General features: G+C 45.2%; 1 long non-coding RNA gene across 1 annotated transcript in view; it reads left to right on the top strand.

Moving 5' to 3' along the window:
- The first annotated feature begins 233 nt into the window (after positions 1-233).
- Positions 234-20,106, top strand: part of LOC106884753 — a 35,183-nt gene continuing 15,310 nt past the window's right edge. The window contains exons 1-2 of the long non-coding RNA XR_001411280.1: positions 234-365; positions 5,690-5,834. This is a non-coding gene — a long non-coding RNA (uncharacterized LOC106884753). The remainder of the gene's footprint in view (positions 366-5,689; positions 5,835-20,106) is intronic.

Below are 20,106 nucleotides of genomic sequence, written 5' to 3'. Positions count from 1 at the left end.
ATTATCTGTGCTGAGTGGCTTCTGCACATCATTGCCATTTTTCTGAGTGTTTTTATTTAAGTTGATAATGGAAAATGAATAAAGCCTTAGTTCCACTCTGATTTTGACACTTGTGCCAGAAAATATCTGAAGATTAACATTTTTGTGTTCACAATAGTTAGATTAATATTAATTTGCTGGCATCCAGCAAGCTGATTAGTTTTCCTCTGATATGGCTCAACTTTGTAATTACAGGAACTGTCTCCTCCTGGTTTGTGCCTGGGGTAAGATTCTCAGAGGCGTCCTGACATCACCGTGACCATGATTTCACCAGGCTGACACTCTGCAAGGTTGTCATAATCTGAAATCTCTGCTCCTGGAAAGAGGTACGGACTGGGACCTACACTGTCCATGACTTCATTTAAACTGAAGGGAAAGAGACTTGAAACAGGATACAGCCGTGTCAAGTCTCAAGGAATGTATGAAATTCGCAGTTGTAAGCCAAGCTGGCCTTGGTGACACAGCCCACCTGGTGCTGCAGGTGTAGGGGTGACTCCACAGCACTACAGTTTGTCTTACACTGGGTATGGGCAGAGCTAACCGAGGCAACAGGAGATGCCCCCCTTGGTGGTGATCTTCTTCTGATCCTGAGGGATGCTACAGGCAGGTGCTACTGGTGACAAGCCATTGAACAACCTCCAGCACCACCATGGAGGACACCTGAGAGAAAGCTTAATGTGGTATGGAGGCCTGTTTAGCTCGGGGCCTCTCTGGTCACAGCCATTAGGAGATCCTTGTGAAAAGCCTATAGCAGGCAGGGCGTGGATTACATGATTATTTGCCCATGGTCCTCAGAAATCCTGCTCATGGTCTGTCTGGAGTAGTGGTTGTACCTGACCATCGCACTGAACTACCAGGTGGGGCTGTGCTCCATGAGTGTCTCTGAAGCCTCTTAAAACCCATGAATACATCTGGGCTTCACAGTGTTCTGGGCTAAGAGCCCCATTCAATTCTGGGGTCATACTGCCCTTCCTCTTTCAACCTGATACTGAATAATTTCACTGTCACCTCGTGATTCCTAGTGGTTGTACCTGACCATCGCACTGAACTACCAGGTGGGGCTGTGCTCCATGAGTGTCTCTGAAGCCTCTTAAAACCCATGAATACATCTGGGCTTCACAGTGTTCTGGGCTAAGAGCCCCATTCAATTCTGGGGTCATACTGCCCTTCCTCTTTCAACCTGATACTGAATAATTTCACTGTCACCTCGTGATTCCTGTGTTGTGAAAGCAGGGGCTAGTGCACATCTGGTGTGCTCTGCTGACTGTGTTGTGAAAGCAGGGGCTAGTGCACATTGGGTGTGCTCTGCTGAGCCCTCCTGCTAGGGACAGTCCCGTCCCTCCTGCTAGGGACAGTCCTGCTTTCCTGACTGCATTTGTAGGTGAGTCGACTCCTGGAGTTCTGCTGGACACTCCCGAGGCAGGCAGAGGGCCCTGCCTGCTCCTGGGGAGGCAGAGGCAACAGGTAAACTTGCATCCTTTCCTCCCAGAATCATGGTCCCAATGCTTCCTTCACAAATGGAACTACAACCTGCCACTCAGTCGTCCAAGTGATTAAGCCTTCCTTATTTGCTTAGAGACCAACTATGTGTCGGAATCAAATTCAGCCTTTAGAATTAACCCATCTTTACTGCCCATTAAGTCTGGATTCCCCTGACCAGTCATGCAAAGTAACATCTCGCCTTAGTGCCATATTCATCTTGCACTGTCAGTTTTACCCAACTCCTAAGCACTCAGTAATAGCCAGACTGTCAGGGTGTTAGTTATTCATTAGTTTTCACTCACTTGAAGAATATATCGTTGTCATAATATGGCACATTGCACTGGGAACAAACTCCCCATGCAGACAGGGATTAGGGCCATTTTTCAAACGCTGCTGACTGTTAATTTGTACATTGTTTGAAGGGAAAAGGTCTTCTTAGAACTCCATTTTGAACATTACTTTGACAGAGCATAGTGGGCAGTTTTCACATCCTTTCAGATAGCTGGGGGACAAATGGGTGCTGGTGACAGGGCTGCAGAGCACTAACCCCTATGTCAGTGTGTGCCCAGTGCCAGCTCTTGTTCGTGCACCCAAAGCTAATCAGGTGAACCTCATCAAAATCCACTTGTTCAGCAGCTGACTCTACAATAGCTGCTGGCTCCTCAGCCTCCATCCCTCATCACTGTGCTCCAGAACTGTCTGCCGAAACTTGATCAATGAGATGTTCAGATATTTTGTTTAGCTGCAGTACAATCCTGGCCAGGTGAGAAAAGCACCAGGTTAGTGCCACAATGAACAGAGCACAGGTAGTAGCCAGTCCATGGGCACCTGGTCTACTCAGGAGAAGGTTGGGAAATAAGTCTGGTAAAACTGGGAAGGAAAAGTTGATCTTCATATATGGAAAATGTGAAGATAGCCACAAGTCTGCAAGCTGGTGTGGAGGGAACATATCTGTGGTGAGAAGGGGAGATGATTTCATGCCACCTATAAGGTTCCTGTTGTGTCACCAGCACTGGGGAGAGCTGGGTCAAGGACCTTCTGCAGTAATATTGTTGCTGAGATGCATTGCACCTCAATTCTGTGTGCCCAAAGGGCGAAGCAGGAGGTGTGCCGTGTCTGTGCAGAGCTGGCTTCTGGTGGAGCTCAAGGAAAGCAAGTCAGGCATCACCCTCAAGTCTGTCATCTTGTGTCTCCTCAGCCCAGAGGATTGTTAGGTTTGAGGGCAACTTAATGATGGAAAGGAGAATTGATTAACATTCAGAACTGCTCCATTATTGAACAACTAGAGCAGATCTTCTTTGTATTGAACCTGGATGATCAGGGGAGCGGGGAAGGAGTAGGGCTGTGTGTCTAAGCCAGGGTGCTTGCTATTCTCAGCTCTTCCCAGTTACTTTTCATCATCTGTATGGCTGCCCCCAGAGAGCTCTGGGAAGGAGGGATGGCAAATACTGCAGAGCTCACAGTTCAGCTATCAGCTCCCACAAGCTGAGTGTCCTGTTTGCTTCTAGACTGAAGCAGCAAGTGGAACAGCCGTGGCTGATGGGTTGTTCTGAGCTGCGACATGTCTCCGGTCTGCCTTCACAAAAGGCAGAAAAATAAAAAAGGAAAATTAATCTCTCAAGGGGAAACAAATCAAACCAGCAACCTCTGCTACAGCTCGTAGCTTGCTTAAACACAAGCCTGGACTAGAACATTTGTTGCAACCATTTAGTGACCCATGCTCTTCCCAGATTCATCTTCTGAACTGGAAAAAGCAATTTGTCTGCCCATGTGCCCTGAAGTACTGGTATTTGTTAAATCCACATGCTTCGAAAGCCCTAGAATTGAACTACTGGATCTGTAGAGAGAAAAGCAAATAAAGCCAGCTGCGATACGCCCGTTTCATCTAGATAATATTCTGATAAGGCCTGATTTATTACCTTTATGTCTTAAGGCCAGGCAAGCCTCTTGGGGTCTCACCTTTGTTCCAGTCATAAAGTACGATGGGGCAGAAGGAGGAGAGTTTGAGAAAGGAGATCCAGAAATCCTATTTGCTTGTGGAAGTCTCCAGGTGCTTCTTTTCCAAGCTTTCCAGTTCACACAGTGCTGTCTAGTCGATCAGTTTGCTGGTACGTTGGCTGTCCCTCTCTTGGTGCCAGGCTCATGCACACTGCCATCGGCATGGGATGCCAGCATCTCCAGGGCATGGTGCCCATGGCTGCCCAGGGTGGCCATAGCACTTATCCTTCTGCACTGATCTCCTTTGCAGAATCTGACTTCCCTTCTTTGAAAAATTATTCAGCCCAGGCTGAAACCAAGTTATCAATGACAAGAACAATCTGAATATCACCTGTGAACTGGGGTTAAATAATAAGGCAAGACAAACACAAGGCACACAGAGGGTAATTAAAACCATGATACCTAGGGATCTACCTGAAATTGCAAAATAATGCATCTCAGTGTCTTAATTCTGCCCAAATTAGCAGTGCTTAAAGAACTGTTGACAGTGTCTGCTAGCTTTGGAGATTGTGATGGGGTGAGCAGAACATCAGAAGAACTTTGGTCTCCCTGTCTCATCTCTGGGACCCTGGAAGAGGCACTCCATTTCTGTGTCTGGCTTCTCTGCTGGCTTCCCTGCAGCTCCCCACCAGAGGTCCTGAGCTCTCGTCGTGGGTGGGAAGGGAGAAGGTGGGTGCAGGATTTCCCCAGCGAAGGGCCTGCTCTTTCAGCCAGATGCTGCTGCTGCTGCAGGGGCTGCCATTTTGTCGTATTATTCCTTCATGTTTTGAAGTTGAGGAAAAAACTGGAGCAGATGAAGGATCAAAATCTTTGTGGTGTCCAGAACCTTTCATGGGGAACTTCGAGTGAAATCATAGAAATCTTCCAGGAGATTGGTTCATTTTTAATGATATAGGATTATCGTTTGTCTGTTTAATTCAACCTGAGTGACATAATATCTTTCATTTGGACTTATTACCAGCAGAGCAGTTAGTCAGTTGGAAGCAGATCTAGGGCAGGGCATTTTGTCATTATTTTAAATTTTCTCTATCTGACAAAATTGAAGGCCTTGAAAAGACTAGAGCCATTGTAAAGGATAGAGCATCAGAGAATAGGTCACACAGTGTATTAAAGAATGAAAATTGATTCATTCTTTCCTCTGTTGAATAAGCAGCTGTACTTTGGTCCCTGTGATCCATGAAATAAGCTGTCAGGGAAATAGGAAATGTGCCACATTTGAACTTCACTCATTGATTCCGTTCTGATCCGAGGTGCAGTATTAAAATGCATTACACTGAGTGCAGAAGCTGCAGCAGTGACAGCAGCTAGGCCTAGCTTGCTAGTCAGTTGTCTGGGTTATTTGCTATTAAATTAATCAGCACTTTTACAATGCTGGGACTCATTTACTTAGGTCATCTGGTCAGAGCCAGCTAACAGGAGGAATTTCACAAAAGTGACGTTTGTTAGTTTTAAATAAAATCAAAGGCACAGAGGAGACTCAGGAGGAGTGGTTCTAACAAGAGCTATTGGCCCTTTTATCTGGAGAGGCAATTTTCAGGCAGTTCAGAGATTCTGACAGTAATCAATGTAATAAGGGGTAGCAGAGACTTCTAGAATATGGGATTACCAGTTGGAGCACGTTAGGCCAATTAATGCCTGCAACTCTAATAGGCTGCTTAGGTGCAGAATGAAATGGAGGACTTTCCCATTGCATAAAAACCATACTTACCTTCATTTTTTATATCAGAACACATCTTCCTTTACACACCTTTTCCCAAGTAAAAAATGAACCTTGTTGTGCTGTCCTCAGGTAACATACAGAGGACTGCCTGAACTATTATTTGCTATGGTGAGTCTGCTTTATCCATACTGAAGTGTCTTCCGCTTCTTCTGTGAGTTCTTACAAGTTTTATTAAATAAAATATCATTTTTGCTGCCTTTGCTTTATTTGCCTCAAAACTGTGATTCATAAAGATGGATTTTTATAATTAAGGTAGAAATGAGAAATAACCCCCTATATATAATTTAAAATGTTGAAATTATAGACACTATCTAACTTCTGCTTTAAATCACAGGAACAAACTGTTCCCCATTAGCAGCCCTAATTAAATCCATTTTTCTATGAGTCTTTGGCAAATTCCATTTTAGTAAAGCTGTATTAAACTCTCTTTTATTTCTTCTTGCTTTGCAGAATTCTCTGTTTGAGATGAATAATAGGTTGAATATGGTATGTGACAGCTCTGTAGTCTCTGAAGATATAACATGAACAAATATATTCTGGAAAACTGGTGTTAGAATGCTACTGAGGATTTAGAAGGATCTCGACTACCAGACAGGTAGGAGCACTACCATTCTGGCCTGGGGAGTTCATAAATGGTGCAAGACTTTGCAAACATCATGTAGCAAAGAGACTGTGGAAAGCCAGAGGAGAGGAAGAGAGGCTTGGAGAAGGGGAAGAGAGGGAGGGTACCGAAGCAAGCAGCACGTCATTCTCCCTCTACACAGCACATTCAGGTGTTGCACTCCTGAGCTCTAGTCTACCACCCGCTGTGCCCTGCTGGTGTTGTCCTAGCCTTTTGTGGGGAATGAGCAGCTGCAGAAGAGATGAGAGGAAAAAACTTACTGAGGATAGCCACTTGGCTTTTATTCAGGATGTGCAGTCATATAGAGGTGTGTTCTCTTCAGGGCTGTGCCGAGTTGCCTGTAGCATCTGTCTTTGTGTTGAACCCATTTAGCAGGGGCCATGCTCCTACTGGACTCAGATCTGTTTCCATATGTCATCCTAGGTCACTGGTATTGCACATAGACAGCTTTGTTAGGCTGATGTTCACTGACAACTTGACTGAGGAAGCAGTGCACAGACCAGAGAACCCACCTGAAACAGCTTCTTGTTTTGCAGTCCTTGTGTGTGAAGATTAACTTACTCCCAATAACCTGCAACAGCCCCAGAGCAGTAGGCTTACTCCTATCCTCAAGCGGCTCCATCATTCATTTACTGTAACGATTGGCTTCAGCCTTCGATTTCCTCTGTGGAGCATATTGGAAAGAGAGAGGCTGAGCTGTGAACATTAATAACAATGAATAATAACAGTACGAGTTCCACAAGCTTTAACAATCAAATGAATCAACAGTCAGGAAAGTTTCATTAATAAATACTTCCTGGGATTAGGTGACAAGGGTGCTAGTGCCAGAGGTGTGTGTATCAGTTAAAGGCACTTATCCTGTGTGATCCACCTCTCAGCCCCTTTGCTTATGTGCTAGGTCCCATGTTCTCCTCCGTGATCTGCTACGGAGGGGGCAGGGAACAGGAGGAGCACAGAGCAGGCAGCTTGCGCTGTGTTCCTCTGTTGCTATCTGTATTGAGTTTATGTGGCAAGATTTTGGGAGTGGGGGTGCTGTAAAGGTGGATTCTGTGAGAAGATACCAGGAGCTGGCCCCACGTTGGACAGAGAGAGTTCCAGGCAGGTCCATGACTGACCCACCACTGGCCAAAGCTGAGCTCATCAGTGACAGTGGTAGCGCCTCTCTGATAACTTATTTTAGGAAGGGGTAAAAACTGCTGTGCAACAGCAGCTGGGAGAGAGGAGTGAGAATACGTGAGAGACAACTCTGCAGACACCAAGGTCAGTGAAGAAGGCAGGGGAGGAGATGCTCCAGGCACTGTAGCCCATGGTGAAGACCATGATGAGGCAGGCTGTCCCCCTGCAGCCCATGGAGGTCCACGGTGGAGCAGATATCCACATGCAGCCCGTGGAGGACTCCATGCTGGAGCGGGTGGGTGCTCTGAAGGAGGCTGTGACCCTGTGAGAACTCATGCTGGAGCTGACTCAAGAAGTAAGGTGCAGCAGCTCCATGTGCCACCTCTGGTTCACTGCCTTCATCTTTGCATGGGAGCTTTTTCCACTGCCAAGGCAGTGTTATAGGGTCTGGGGTGACTTATACTCCCTGAACAGAAGTTGGTATAATGTTCTGCAGTTTTACTTTTAGAAATGAAGTAGCTTCTTTGTGACTCAGGGGTAAATATTCCCCTTGCAAAGCCATCAAAGCAAAAGCTGGGAAAGACCTCTCAGGTTACAGGATATTCCCCTCAGGACAGAGTGAGAAGTGCAGGGTAGGGCTATTTAGCTCATCTTTTGTAGCTTTCTCTTTGGGTGAGCTGAACCTGGCCTGGTTTATAACCTTTTATACAGAGCAATTCCTGTGCCAAGAGGAACAGCCCTGGTCATTTTACTATAGCAACAACAAAAGGAAACGCAGGCTTTGTTCAGTGTGGTTTAAAATCCAGTATAGAGCAATTGTCATTCAGCTAAGGAGGGTTTGAGGGCCAACTACCAATGTGTTCATTCATTTCAGGAAAGGAGAACATCATCTTCTGTAATCATGATTAAAGAAGCTGTTAATGTCTCTTTCAGGTTCTCCTGTTACCTTAAAGAAATAGATGTGGGTTTCTTTCTTTGGAATTTGCAGCAGATATGTTATCTGCCTTTTTTGTCTGGGCTGTTTGAAGTCAATTTTGTGAACTTCCATGTTTTAAATAACACAAACTGTTTTCTATTAGAAGGCCCGCCCTGAGGCACATGATGCTAACAGAAAGGACAATTGGTTTGGTTTCAAGAGAAACCACAGAGTTCAGGGGTAAACTAGAGCTCTCTACAGTTACAAGGGGTAAAACTAGGACCTGTTGTGCTGAGGATCTGTGCAAAAGTTAGGCTGCCTGCCAGGAAAAGATACCTCCCTTATAAAGGCATGGGGTTTCACCTAAAAGACAGGGACTGTGAACCTCATTCCAGCATGTTATCTCACCATTTCTGGCTGCTTTTATGTATTCAAGTGACTTTGTTCCAGTCTCTGAACCTCCTCCACCCTGCCATGCTGGCATGTAGGAGCTTTCATCAGGCTCCACATCACAGGCTAATTATCCAGTACGCGGCAGATGCTTGTGGTAAGCAGGCTTTAGCATGGCTTTTTGACTAGGGCAAGCATGTTATGCTGCTGGGCTAGCAAACCTGGGCTACCTCTGGGTGAGCGTGGAGAATATTTCACAGCCCTAGTAACAGACCTAAGCCCTTTGCATACCTGTGCCCGTGATTAATTTTGTGCACATCTGGCCCCTGCATGGCAGTAATGGAAGTGCTGCTGGCTCAGATGAATCTTTACAGTAAAAGTGCAGATTGGCACTTGATTTCTGAGAGCTTAGTGCCACCTTTTCCTGCTCCAAAATAGTGTCTCTGTGCTTGTCTCCTGATATGTACTCTGTGACCAACATTTTTTGGAGTGTAGAAGTGCTATAAGGTCACGATGTGTGTGTGCCCAGAGAGAGCAGCCATGGGGCTTCAGGCTCCCAATGGTTTTTGAGTCCCTTTTCTCTTTGATGGCATCTGTTGGTTCAGCCACCCAGCACCTGGGCAGGTCAGCATTGCTGAGCACATCTGCTGACACCCAGTGTGGTCCAAACTTTTGACCTCTGAGGTTTGCTCACTCCTTTGGGCTTCATTCCCAGACTGGTCTCATGTCACAGGCCTAACAGGGCTTGTAGCAGTAATGTACAAAAACACAAGACTGACTTGCAAAATGAACAAGTATATCATGAGAGAAAGCACCCTGGACTTCGGTGGCTTCTTGTGCTATAGTTGTGTGCGTGCAATGTGGCCAGAGTTGTCACTGGGGGAACCCCCAAAGCCAGTGAGGTGTCACCCCACAGACATGTACTGAGTCCTGTGGCCTTCTGTAGTTTTTGCCTTTGGACTAATTAATGCTGTGCAGTCGTCAAAACTATTTTCTCTTAGTGCTGTTGCTTTGCATCTCATCTTTGTATTTTGGTATCCTGTTGTCTAATTCCACTGAATCCTCCTCTTGGCATCAGGAATCTCTTTTGTCAAGTGGATCAGCTGCTTGGCAGCCTCAGAGCTCTCCATCTTGTTCGTCTGTAGCCTTTGGGCTTCTTTGCCTTTCTGGGTTGCAGAGACTATGGAGAGGTGCTGAAGAACAACTTGTAAAGTGCCATGTGATGGTTTGTCTTTGTGGAAGTGCTGTTCCTGAAATGTAAACAACATGCAGTGCTCTCATTTTTGTCCTTGATCATGCATGGGAGTCCTTATTTCTCAAGGACCGCTGGGACCCATTTGAATTGCTCCTTTAAGTGAAGTCCACCTGACAGTTGATATCCAAACTTCTCATACAAGATGAAAGTGCTTCTCCTTCCATGATAAAGCTCTGGCCATTGCTTTTTGACTGCCATGCTGGGGTATGCTCTCAGCGTGTGCGAGGGCACTGCATCTAGAGCACTGGCAGCTTGGGGCTCTGTTGCCTTAACTCTGCAATTGCTCTGAGCTCTCAAGCTGGACATCTGGGTACACTTACCCAGTGGGGATCTGTGATCAGAAACGCTGTGAGTGCTCCTTGTGTGTGAATGGCAGCAAAAGAAGCTCCAGGCTCTGGAGGGAGCCAATTTGCAAAATGCTGACCAGTCACATCCGCTTCCCAGTCGAGGGGGGCTGTGAGGTGTGGTGTCCAGGCCGGGTGCCAAGGCAGTGCTTTACATTCTGTCTGAAGCTCAGCTGTGATTTTGATGGATAGGATATCCATTCTCAGTGCCTCCCTAATCTGCTGGCTGTATACAACTGCTTCTTTCTGCTTCTGATGCGGGTAAAGTGATCCCACACCAACAGTAAGGCTGTACGGCCATCAGACTTGCAGAAAAAGTTATATGAATTAAATTATAATAATGATTTAGTGAGATGCTGTTAGCGGTTATGAACTCAGCCAGAAATATAGCCTGTTCAGTCTGTTCTGAGGGTGGGATTTGTATTTGCCTCTTTTCTTGCTGTGACGAGGATTGTCATTGTATTTTCAGCAGAAGGCCCTGCAGTGTGTCGTGCTGGACATTTCTAAGGGCTCAGTAGATTTGTCATCACCATGCTGCTCTGTCTGTGTACTTTATTCCCTGATTCTGTTGGTAGGTCTGTTTTGTGTTGCTCTAGCAGTCTGTTGGATTTCACTCTTTACCTACAGTTTATTTCCTAATGCTCTCAAGATCAGTGTAAGGAGATCTTCACTCTTTTTCCAGGCCATGTTTGGAGTCTTGACAGATGCGGTCCCTGTGTGTTGGTAATGCAATGGGAGATCACTGGGGAAGGCCAAAGCTGTTACTGGCTCACAAGAACATAGAGTCATGAAACAGCCCTGGAATGTGTAATATCAGTTAAAAGTGACCAATGCAGATATGAATGAATTATTAAATCTATTAGCATGGGGCTGCCATAATGAAGTGTCAAATTCTTCACAAAACCAATTCCTATTAAAAAGACCCAAGATTAAAAGCAGAGTAGATTCTAAAATGATGTGAACTGAGAGGAATGAGAGAACACAGTATTGATTATCCACACCAGTCATGTCTGTTTCTATTTAGAAATATGAAAAACAGATTAATGAATTAATGATTCGGTGTCAAAAAGGGGCCCAGGTCTATTTAATTCATGTGATTGTGAAAACCTTGGCAGCAATGGGAGAGGGGATGAGTAGCAGTGGTTACAAACCCCAGCAAAGACAGGACAGGGGAGGGATGTATCAGATTTATCTCCATGACAGTGAATGCATTGAAGGTCTGGGTTCTCAGGGCACCCATCAGGCAGCACAGAGGTAAGAGATAACCAGCTGTATCAGCCACTGTGGGGAGGTTCAAGTTTTCCAGCTCAGCCATTAGCCCTTGTGGTGAGTTAACCCTGGCTGGCTGCAGGTGCCCACAAATCTGCTCTCACACTTTCCCCTGTCAGCAAGACGGGGAGAAAGTAAGATGAAAAAGCTGCAGGTGCCCACAAATCTGCTCTCACACGTTCCCCACTCAGCAAGACAGGGGGAGAAAGTAAGATGAAAAAGCTTGTGTGTGAAGATAGGACAGGGAGATCACCATCACAGGCAAAAGAGACTTGACTTGGGGAAGATTAATTTAATTTATTGTGAATTAAAAATAGAATAGGACACTGAGAAGAAAAACAACACTAAAAACACCTTCCTCCCACCCTCCCTTCTTCCCAGGCTCAACTTCACTCCTACACTCCCAGATCCTCTCCCTCCTCCTTCTGAGCGGGGTTGGGTACCAGAACCTTGCCATGTGAAACCAATGCAACAGCAACGGCAAGTCATAAAGAAGGAACTGCACAGACACTATCACATCTGGAAAGAATTTGTGTTTGCTCTGAAACCTGTGCAGGTTTCTGGCTTTTCCTTCCTGAAGCTGAGCAGCTTTTCCTTGCTTCAGCCTGAATCCATGTCCAAGAAATCACAAAGTGCATTGCATAAAACTAGAAAAATAAAACCATGGTGAGAGGCAGAAACTTGCACCACAAGTTGTCCTTTTGAGACTGAGGCTTATGATAGGAACTGGTAGAAGATGTAGGAAAAAGGTTAAAGAGAGCTTTTTGATGGATCGTTTTGTTTCCGGGCATAACAGTTATCAGTATGTCTTAGTATACAGTAGAAATTTGCATGTCTGACTTCGTCCTTCCTGAAGCTGAGCAGCTTTTCCTTGCATCAGCCTGAATCCATGTCCAGGAAATCAGAAAGTGCATTGCAGAAGACTAGAAAAATAAAACCATGGTGAGAGGCAGAAACTTGCACCACAAGTTGTCCTTTTGAGACTGAGGCTTATGATAGGAACTGGTAGAAGATGTAGGAAAAAGGTTAAAGAGAGCTTTTTGATGGATCGTTTTGTTTCCAGACATAACAGTTATGAGTATGTCTTAGTATACAGTATAAATTTGCATGTCTGACTTCATTGATCAGCTCTCGTATTTATATGTGTGAGCATCTGTGGATTTGTGCTCCTGAATAGAGGGCTAGAAGTCTGGGGAGACCCACGCTTCAGTTCAAGCCTTTTCTCCAGTTACCAACTGATTTCAGGAAATGTCCCACAGTTACACAGATCTTGGAAAATGTATTTCAGTGGCCCATAAATTAATTTCTAAAGCTTTAGAAATGCCTTTTCCTTTAACCTTTTCAGTGTTCCAAAATGCAACCTGTGAGCTGTGAAGAAGAAGATGCTTTCTGTCCCTACAAACTCAGCGTTGATCAGCTCTCGTATTTATATGTGTGAGCATCTGTGGATTTGTGCTCCTGAATAGAGGGCTAGAAGTCTGGGGAGACCCACGCTTCAGTTCAAGCCTTTTCTCCAGTTACCAACTGATTTCAGGAAATGTCCCACAGTTACACAGATCTTGGAAAATGTATTTCAGTGGCCCATAAATTAATTTCTAAAGCTTTAGAAATGCCTTTTCCTTTAACCTTTTCAGTGTTCCAAAATGCAACCTGTGAGCTGTGAAGAAGAAGATGCTTTCTGTCCCTACAAACTCAGACATAAACGTGTTTGAGAACATCTGACCTTATTCATTATTCATCTAGGCATGTGCATGTGTAATTCTGGCAATGCATGAGGAACCTTCCCTGGTATTGTTGCCTGGGGGATGCACTGTGAAGCAGGGAGCTTAGCTTTTATTCCGTTACCTGATGCTGATTGAATGCATGGCCTTGGGAAAGTTATTTGACCTCTTTGTGGATTGTGTTCTCATAAAACAAAATGGGTTCAAGGAAAATTGACCACTTACAGAAGCCCACCTGAATTCTATCCACCAGAAATCTAAATTCAAGTAGAAAGGCAGTCAAGAGATTCTGAGAGGAAACGTAGAAAATATTTGAGAATTTGATGTCTGAGTCACGGTGAAGCTTTTGGAAAAAATTCCCATTGAAAATCCACTATATGGCAAAGAACCCCAGCACCAAGTGTATAAAAGGTCCTTCTCCATTAACTGCACGTATTGCTGTTGTGTGGGCTACTGGTACATCTTCCATGTGGCCCAAGTCACTTGTTTTAGGGTGGTAATGCTTTCTTTTGTGTTTGCACACACACATTTATCTAACTGCTGTGCCACATATTGCATAAAGCTCCTTGAAATGTTTTTGGCGAAAGTAAGTAACTTTTAAAAGCAAGGTTTAATCAAGCAGGATTCTTGCCTACATGTAGCTGGTCGTTTGTTGCATCTCCTTATTTCAGCTTGTGTCGGGCTGAGGTCGTGTTTTACTGGCAGGGTTTTGAACTCACGGCCCCTTTCTGGCTGGGTGTGAACTAATGGTGCTGCTCTTCACACCTTCTCTGCAGGTATTGCAACGCCTGCCCACACATACCTTTAAAAGGCAAAACTTAATTTTGCAGAAATTAATTGTGTTAGCAAAATGGTTTTTAAAACACTCTGGAGAATGTTCTGCCAGCTTGACAGATGAAGGTAATGCTACAAAATGAATTTTGTTGACAAAATAATTTCAGGGTGTTGATAAAATGCGTTTTGTCTTCAGAGTGAAAAATACCAGACTGACAAATACTATTGTCCTTAGAAGTGTTTTTTCAGCTGTCATTCAATTATTCCCTTTTTGAGCCAGCCAATGATAGTCCTTCATATCTAAAAAAGCTTTCCTAAAAGATAGCATTAAGCTCTGAAGGACAAAATAATTAAACTTTGATTTGTTGCTTTCAAATTGAAAACAGCTTTGTTACTTTGATGAACAAGGATTGTTCGCCTGGGAAGCGGGAACAGGTGGCAAGCGTCTGATGGAGGTTTGACACGCGTCGTGGAGGAGAGAGGGTGGATTCCGAGCTGGGTTTCTTGAAACAGCTGTTTGTTTGAAAACTTACTGCTAGACTATTTGAATACGTTGCAAGCTTTTAAAGTGGGTTTCCTGCAGATTTCGCAAGCCATTTGCATGCGCTCAGAGAGTCTCATTTCTTCTTGCCGTGATGTTCCATTTCTTGAGCGTGGGAGAAGTTTGCCGCCCGCAAGCATGTGGTGTGGGCTGGGGGTGGGTGGTCTGGGGGGGCTAGTGGCAGCACATGGATGAAAACTGCACTTTTAGAAGACATTAGTGTCTGAATTTGTGAAAAATGTTGTGAATATATGGTCTCAGCATTTTTGAGCCACGCCAAGTGCAGGCATGAGGAGGAGCGAGACTCAGGCACTGGACCCAAGCTGGCCAACAGGATTATTTCATACCATGGACATCATATTCAATATAAATTCAAATTGCTGTGAAGTTCTCTCTTCCTTGATGGCAGTCATCCAGAGAACTTCTTGTCCTGGTGCCAGACCCCTGAGCCCTTCCCTTTTTCCAAAAGCCACAGCGCTCGCAGTGTCCGACATTTGCTGTCCCCTGCTGGGAGTGCACAGCTTCCTGCTGAGAGAATTGGCTTAGTATCATCCTTGTATATTTTATACTGGTATCAGGATCAATATTGGTTCTTCAGTACCATCAATGTTAATTAACTAGTCTTACTCTATTAAATCTGTTTATATTTCAACCCTCAGGTTTCCTTGTTTATCCCGATTCCCCTTCCCGGGTGGGGAGGGGTCATTGCATGGTAGAACAACTGTCTAAATGACAATAAATTGTTGTGTGTTTTACTACGCCTCTGGAGCATAGGCAGCTGGCACAGCTTACAAACACCGATACCATCCCCAGGCTTCTGGTTATACCTTAACAATAATAATAATATGTGCATAGAAAAAGATCTCTATGTCCTTTCAGCAGCTCCCAGGAACACCAGTTCCCTTATCATGATAGCTGTATCAGGTCAAGCCCAGAAAAAGAGTGCCAAATTGAATGAGATTTTATTTTTTAGTTTCTAGACCAAAGTCCTGCCTGGTGCAGCCCAAGGAAAAGTTAACCAAACTACAGTAGGGGTAATTGGAGTCAATATAGTTTCAGTCACTAAGTGCATGGAGCTGTTTCTCCTAGACGGAGAATGGATCTCTAGCCATTCCACTGCTTCCCAGCAGGGTGGCATGCCAATATTTTTTCCAAAACCGTCTGGTTTTGGGGTCCTGGTTCAACAAACACATCCCCTTTTATCCTGAAGCACAGAAAAGGAAGGAACTCTGCTGAGATTTTTGAGGAAGCTTGAACTCAAGGAGATAGTCTTGTGATGAGGTAGTGGTGCTTCGTTGCCAGGTTGTATTTTTTTTCTTCTTTATCAATACTGGCATAACTAATTACATTAAAGCATAAATAACCTTGCTGGAACAGCTAATCTTAGTCAAATGAGTGTGCCGCTCCCACAAGTCACTGGAATGACACTTAGCATAATAGGTCCTTAATATGTGGAACATCTGTTCTTCGTTTTTGAAATAATCGGTGACTCTTCCTCGTTACCTTCACTTGCCAGTGCCAAAGTGAGCCATCCATCCCTGGCATAACATTTAAACTTTTTCATTTCTGGCTGGCTGGGGTTTTGAAACCACTGACAAGAAGGTAAGCAATCAAACTCTAAATTATCTGAAATCCCAATTACAATTAATGTGTGATAATTAACTAATGGTAGTTAATGGCACTAGCTAATAAATTAACAGAAGCACAGTTTCTTTTTTGGAATTAGAGTTAACGGGGCTGCTAGTAGCATCAATTATGCCTTCAGCCTTGCTTTTAAGGGGGACTGTCTTTTGCTTTAGGAGCAGTAGGATTGAAACCCCTCCAGCAAGCTGAGCACGGCGGACAGTCTTTTATAACACGTTAGTAAATACGTGAGCCCTCAGTGACCATCCAGTCAAGCCACACCATAAGCAGAGCTACTGTCTGCATGAATTGCTGCTCTCATTGCAGCAGTGTGTAGGCCACTCAAAGGCTGTTTTGGGAGAGCCAGGGGCTGAGATGGGCTTCCCAAGGCCCTGGAGGGCGGTGGGCTCTGGTTGTTTCCCTGCTGAAGAACAGCCCCAGCACTCTCTGCCTGGGCACTTCTGCAGCTTGTGTAAGGGACACTGTCATGGGCAGAACGTGCCTCAGGTGACAGAATATCCATGTCTGGCTCGTTAGGTGCAAACCAATCCCTCCAGCTTGGTTCAAGATGGCAGGGAAATACGATTCCCCAGGGGAACTGGGATGCCTGAGTGTTATTTGCTGATTGAACTCCAGCAGAGCTGTGCTTTCCCCTTCTGTGCTGTTTGTCTTTAGCAAGCAGATAGCAGCCTGGCTTCTCCCTGCTGGGGCGTGGAGGGCAGGGAGAATCAATGCACGCCTACTAATCTGCCTTCAGTTCACTTCTGCCTTTTAGGCTGCTTGGTCTCGTGGTACAATCACAACAATGCTAGAATAACACCTGAAAACCAATCATTTTTATGGGAATACACATAGTATAAAAGGTCTGACTGTCTGTGCACACATATACCATCAATGGCTATTACCCAATAAAGCTGTCAGATAGAGAAACATCACAGCAAGTCCTTGAACAATATCTCCTCAAGTTTAAACAGAGAAAAAGCTCCTCACAATTCATTTCTCGTAAAAATAAAGAAAAGAGGATCAATACAAGCTAAACGAATGAATCAGGGTTGCTTTCTATAGACAAGGAGAGAAACGGGGTATGCGACCACAGGTGCTGGCTTTGGGACTGCTGCCCATGGCCATGCAAATCACCCTGACAGATTTGGCAGGAGCCCTCAGCTGCTAAATGCCAATGTTGACTGCCTGCAGCATCTTCTCCCAGGATTTGACTTTTATTCTGGAGAAAAGCAGGAGCCCAGGGTCCTTCCGGAGAGCTGACAGGCCAGGGACTGCCAGACAACCCTGTTCTCTCTGCTTCCTCCATGCTGAGAACAGCCTTGGCACGATGACAAACCTGGAATAATGAGCAGGGTGTAAACGAGCTGCTCTGCTGCACTGGTGTCCTCATGTCTGTAAATGCTGTCAGCACCCTCCTCCGCTCAGCACAGATGCACCCAGAAATTCTAGGTTTCATCATTCCATTTTTGCAGTGGTTCTTGGCCCCAAAAGGAGCTGTAGAAAGTGCTTTAATTTCTCTGTAGTGATTAGGAACACAGTGTTTCCTTCATGACATGCTGTCTGTGCTTCTGAGGCTCCTGCACACTGAGCCCTTTGTATTTCTCTCTTCAAAGTGTGAGTCCCACGACGCTCCATTTAATGGATGTTATTTAGGTTGAAAGGTAAGCAGCTTAAATGGTTTGCTTTCTAATATCTGTGTCCTGTTAGAGCCATCTCTCACTCATTCTCAATTGCACATTTTGTTACATGAGCATGTTTAGATAGAACAAGGGTTTTTCTCTCCTTCAAATATTTATAGTGATGACTTGTGATGTAATCAATAGGGTTTGCAGAATCTCACCCTGCACCATCGCATCTTTATTCTTCAGAATGATGCTTGCTGCAGTATTGTAGCTAGGACTGACAAGATAAAGCAGAGTTAAAACAAATTGCACATTATCTGCTTCCATCCTGCTGTTGAGATTGCAAAAGAGAACAAATGAAATTCTATCAAAGAGAAGCTCTTCTCCCTCCTCCCAAGCAGAGGAGTGGCAGGTACTGAGGCAGACCGAGAACAACTCTGACAGAAGCTGTGCTGAGATGGAGCTCCTGTTCCCTCACGTCCAGCAGATGACCAAAGTGCCCTGTGCCAGGCTTCCAGATCCACATGCATGCCAGATCCTGAGCACATCTTTCACAACCCCTCCACAGTCTTTGCTCAGTCACCTCCTGGGTCAGGCCATTACAGGCCATGCATGGTCTGAGCTCTCCTGCTCCTGCAGCACAACCCTGGAGGTGTAGTTGTTGCCTGGTCTCCTTGTCTCCTTCCCCCAAGAACCACTGCAAGGACAAATACTGAGATCGTAAGACAAGGTTTTCCTCCCTGTCACAGCCAGCAGCAAGCCAGTTTTCATGGGCCCAAAGAACACTGGTGTCCCACACAGTCCCAGCAGGAGATGCTGACAGGATCCCTTTGTGAGCCAGTCTGAACCAGACCTGCATCAGGAGGTCTGAGTATTTGATGCTGCAGACCTGCTATGAACCTCCTTCTTGCCAGTACATGCTGGAAGCATTTTTTGAAAGACTCTGGGAAAGCAGGCAGGCTACGGGGAGGTTTGCATGATGTACAATTTGAGCAAAGAGCTGTTCGATATGGATATGTGTACTCTGTGCTGAACTAAAAGATAACAGGAGCTCTTCATGTAGTGAGGAATAACATGCAGTTCTTTCAGGAAGCCGTGTGCTTCTGGTGAGGATCTGAGAGCATCTTGCCCCAGAGCTGCCCAACTAGGAGACTTGGTATGAAGTCATTGGGCAGCATTCAATAATGTCTACATGCCTCCTTTGTGCCATGGAAGTATCTGACTTTATCTCAGTCAGTGAGAGCAGGATGGTGTTTGGGGCACAAAAGCTACATTAAAGAACATTATGGCATCATTGTTCTGAATGGAGCTGCCAGGAATTGCTGCTTCTTGCTCTTGGCTGGCAGGTGGCTTCACTCTTTTTGCTGTATGAGGTAGGTATATGTAAGTTCACTTGACAGGAAGCCTCCTGACTTCAGCAGGAAGGCACTGCAGACAACTGTGGCTTGGAGGTCAAAGAACTTCCTACTCTTGTTGCTGCTCCTATGAAAAAGAAAAAAAGAATTTCTCAAAAATAAACCACATTTGACCTGTAAGCAGAGAGTTTAGCTTGGCAGATGGCAAGGGAGGAAACGAGGGATCAGGCAGTCAGAAAGATACAAGCTGATCTCTGTCTACTTAAAAGCCAGTTCTTTAGTGGGAAAAGTCAGACTCTGCCTCTGCACAGCTCCCTGCCTCAGTCTGTGAGTGCTGAACCTGGGACTCCTCCACTGAGGCTGTGAGAGCTGCAGAGGAATGCTTAATTGTGTGAGTGCTCCCCCAAAGGATAATTACTGATCTAAACTACCTGCAACGCCCCTGGAAAGCTGTTTAGCATTAAAGACATTGTTTAGCTAGCCAATAGCAAAGAGTAATTTTCAAGTACTCTAGGAAATAAATTTCTACAGATTTTGAAGATACTAAAAGTGATGGATCATTATTACCTGATATTAAGAGTTATTTTTCCTAATTCTGTGTAGAAAAGTCAGGCACATGCTGGTAGGTTGAAGGAGCAGCAATCCTATGTAGCCTCAGTGCCTTGGTTCAAAATATCCTGGGCATAAGTGGAGTCAGGAAAGACTCTTCCTCCTTCTTTTTAGGGACCCCAGAGGGATTATCTCCAAGCCCATCATTCCCAAAATGTCTTTTAATTGCTGCAGGGCCAGTTCTGTCTGGAACAAGTCCCTGAGTGGGGTCCTTCTGGACATTGGACAGTGATGAACTCTGGCAGCACACAAGCCGTGAACAGCCCCAGCTTCTACCCGGCAGCTTGGTCAGGACCTTGATGGTGATAGCCCACGGTTCCATGGCTGGGGTGGCTTTAGTGGTCACGACAGCCAGCCACCTGCTTTTACATCTAGTCAGAAGGACATGAAGTATGTATCACCCTTGGCACTGGACCATCCTGCTTTGGGGGGTGTGCATGTCAGAGCATGCTCTAGTGCTTCAGGCCATGCTGTAGTGGTGGCGATTGTGGGGGTTTTTTGTGTGTGTATGGTTGGACTTGGTGATCTTAAGGGTCCTTTCCAACCATTAAGATTCTGTGGTTCTGTCTGGCACAGCACTTGGGCTGCCCTCGGTGTTGCAGACCAACACCAGTTAATGCAGCACGTACATACAGCAAGTGTGAGATGTGGCATTTGTGTAAATGTGTCAATGCCATGCCAGTGTGCTTGCCTGTGTTCACAGTCAT

The sequence above is a fragment of the Calidris pugnax genome, unplaced genomic scaffold, assembly GCF_001431845.1.
Source record: "Calidris pugnax isolate Ruff unplaced genomic scaffold, ASM143184v1 scaffold17, whole genome shotgun sequence".
NCBI lineage: Eukaryota > Metazoa > Chordata > Aves > Charadriiformes > Scolopacidae > Calidris > Calidris pugnax.
This window is presented reverse-complemented; position numbering and strand designations above follow the sequence as displayed.